This window comes from Mustela lutreola, chromosome 18 (genome assembly GCF_030435805.1).
Source record: "Mustela lutreola isolate mMusLut2 chromosome 18, mMusLut2.pri, whole genome shotgun sequence".
In the NCBI taxonomy this organism is placed as follows: Eukaryota; Metazoa; Chordata; class Mammalia; order Carnivora; family Mustelidae; genus Mustela; species Mustela lutreola.
In genome coordinates, this window is record NC_081307.1 from 14,837,193 (window position 1) to 14,840,890 (window position 3,698).

A 3,698-nucleotide genomic window follows, 5' to 3' on the forward strand; every position below is an offset into this window, starting at 1 on the left:
GGCGGACCTACGCGCCTGCCGCGTGTCCGTGGCGCTTTGGCCGTTGTAAGGGCTGAGTGGAAGTTTTGCGAGGCTGCTTCGCCTTGATAGTCCTTGACTTCTTGGGTTCACCTCTTTGAACTGATTGAAACTTTTCGGGTCCCACAGTGGTGTGGGTGCAGAAACAGTCTCCTGACCGTCAGGTAGTTGAGTATGAGCCACTACCTAAGCCCGTCCCTCCTCAGATCTCTTAAGGCAGTGTCCATCATTTCCACTGATGATTGAATTTATTTGGAATGCTCAGCTTGAGGTAGGTACAGGGCCGCTCTGGTGGCCGGGAAAACCACAGCTTAGTAACGTTACAGAAAGCGGAAGGGTCGAAGGCTGTCTGTAACTCCGGGGCTTTAAAACAGAGCGCAGTTCCCCCTCAAGATTTAAAAATTGTGGGGTCCAAGTGCAATGTAAAGCACCCCAACACCATAAGTGCATTGTTTGCCTTTTGGGGTGACAGCTGGATGTGGGACTATTTCGAAGTAGAAAGTGGAAGTAACACAAAGTTATAATTCGCTTATTTAAGTTTTTGAGTTTGCTTTTTGACAATTATGTGTTAAGTGTATAGAGGGAATAGAACGGTACAAGCTTTAAGAAAAGGGTGATCGAATTCACGTTTTAAAAGTAGTTAATTGTATTTATTAGGTAGTCTAAAAAGGTTTTGGGCTTCATTCAAAATAACGTCGTTCAGTGGAAAGGAGGTTACATTTTAACCTCTCAGTACATGACCTACTAGGGCACTTTTATAAAGTTATTTTTTATTATTCTGAAGGATGACATACTGTACCTGGATTGCAGAATTTTTAAATTAGAGAAAAAAATCATTTTCACAATACCTGAAGATTAATTTTAGAAAATCGGCAATTATGTTTTTTGATAGATGTGTTACTTTGGTCCGCTTTTACTGTGTTCCTGTTTTTTCTCCCATTTATTTCTAAATATTTTTGCTTTCACGAAGGATTTAGAGGATTTGAAGCGCCTACATGTTATGTTGTTTGTGTTGGAATCTGATTAACTGCAAACAGTGAATGTGTTGCACAGTTGGGATTAGTTTTCCTTTAACTCTTACCATTTTTAAAATTAATATTTGTTACTTGTTTTTATTATCGGAAAGGAACTTTTTTAAACAAATATTTTCAGAATACCAGTGTTTTATTCATTGATTTTTTTGTTGTTGTTGTATATAAGTGATATTCTAAGGCTGATTTGTTTTTACTTTGTAATACTTTACGTTTTATGAAATTAGTCCAGGTGTAGACTTATATTGTCAGAAATTGACTTTTTAGGAATAGTTCTATTTTACAAGGTGAAGTGAAGTTGCATAGTAAGCTGAGCAAACTTCAGAAAATTTTAAACTCCTGTATAGAATAAATTTGATGTTTGCTTTAATGAGAACTTTTGCCTGTTAAGATGGTCCCTGAAGTCCGGTAGCAACTCTATATCCTTGGAATGTATAATCCACATAATGCAAAGCCTTTCTAATTACGCTCTTTGAAATTAATGATAGTTGCTTCTGAGAGCCTGTGTCTAATTACAGCAGCTGAGACTTTGGCAAAGCTGCAGCTACTGCTTTAACTAGTGTGGTGGTGGAGATATGTGAACAATTAAATCCTTAACAGAACATAATTTCCATATTGGATGGTTCGGGTAGTACTTATTAGACCCTAGATATATAAAAATATTAACTTTTTCTGACAAGTTTTTTAACCTACTGTAACTCAAATTGAGGATTTGGAGGACAATATTATGATAGAGAAAAATCACTGTTGTATCTAGCTTGTCAGGATACCAAAAAAAAAAAAAAAAAGAAAAAGCCAATCCTTTGCTGCTTTCATTAGTCCACAGTTACTACACCTTGTTGTGATCTCTTTTTTTCTGCACTGTGTGACTTACAAGTAAAAGCATTTAGAGAGACATTTCAAGTTCATGTAAGCATTTTAATGACAGGTGGGTTGTCATTTTAATGACAGGTTGTGAAAGCTGCACCCACAACTCTAGGGGGGAAATACTCTTTTCCAGTGAAGGTAAAAGTTTCTTTTTCACTTTTATAAGCATAAGCTTGTTAGCACTGGTATGTTTATAGGTAGAGCAGCAAAACTGTGAAGTGTGTGTTTGTGTGTGTGTGTGTGTGTGTGTGTGTGTAAGCGAGAGAGAGAAAGGAGGGGAATGAGTAAATGGCACTTTTTATATTAAATCAGCAGGAACCATTGTAATCTTCTTGTCTAGAAGTTCTTAACTGAGGATACATGGACTTCAGTGGTTACTTGAAGCCTCTGAGTGTTTGCAAAAAATTTGTGGATTGTGTTGTTTTGCTGAGGTAAACACATATGGCTTCATCAGATTTTGAAAGATGTGAGCCCCTCTCCCCCAAAACAGATATAGTAGTAATAAACTCGAGGTTGTTTTACAGGAACACATTACCAATTTTATAAACTGAAATAGCTAGATATTAGCAGAAGTAGGACTCAAACTTATGTTTTTGACTGCCTATCCTTTGCTGCTTTCATTAGTCCACAGTTACTACACCTTGTTATAACCTCTTTTTTGATAGGCCAGTGTTCTATACTCTGTGGCTTACAAGTAAAAGCTATTCGAGACATTTCAAGTTCATGTAAGCATTTTAATGACAGGTCTTAACAGAAACTATGAGCAAAAAGTGAATTATCATACATAAAGATAGGAACAAATATTTCATAATATAAATAGATGAAAGCATTGCCACAGTTCTGTGCCATTAATATAAAAGAACAAATGCAAAAGGGACAGAGGTTTTATAAAATCAACAAATTCTATGTTAGAATTACATACTGTAATAGTGGTCAGGAAAGTCTAAGCCCTTTGACCTTGGATTAATACTTTTTTAAAGTTTCTATTCAAATTCCAGTTAACTAACACACAGTGCAAGTGTATAACATAGTATTAACAACTCCACACAACACCCGGTGCCCTCCACAGCAGTCCCCATCACCCATTCCCCGCTCCACACCAAATTCCTCTACACACCCGAGTGTCTCTTGGTTACCACTCTCTCCCCTGACCCATTTGCTTGTCTGTTCTGTCTCCTAATTTTCACATGTGTATGAAACCACACAGCATTGCCCCTCTCCAACTGACCCACCCTGCCCAGCAGAACTCCCTCCAGGTTTATATATCTTTTATATTCTGTGGGGTATATTGCATATGATGACATCTTAAGGCAAGGAATAGGAAGCAACTTCAACAAATAGCAAAAGGACAAATTTTAAAGATAAGTTCCACAAATTCATCTTCCTCTCTCAAAAACCTAACCTTTTATTTTTGCATATCTTTCAAGACCATTTCAATCAACTAAACTTAGTATTGTAGTTTTTCCAGATTTATTATGTGCCTGCTCATATGAGGCATTTAGTACATACAAATACATGCACTTTATATATATTTGTTCTCTCTTAAAGCTAAAGAGAGAATAGGGTCAATAAAATAGCTATTTGAAAAAACGAGGATGAATGTTAGATGATTAACTTTAAACTATAAGAATTTAACCCACTGAGCCACCCAGTTGCCCCAAACTATAAGAATTTAAAAATTATATCTCTCTATGTAATTAAACATACACGAATAATAGTGGCCAACACTTAGTAGCACTGTGTTCTGTAAGTTAGTGTTGTATGTATTGTACATATTAATTT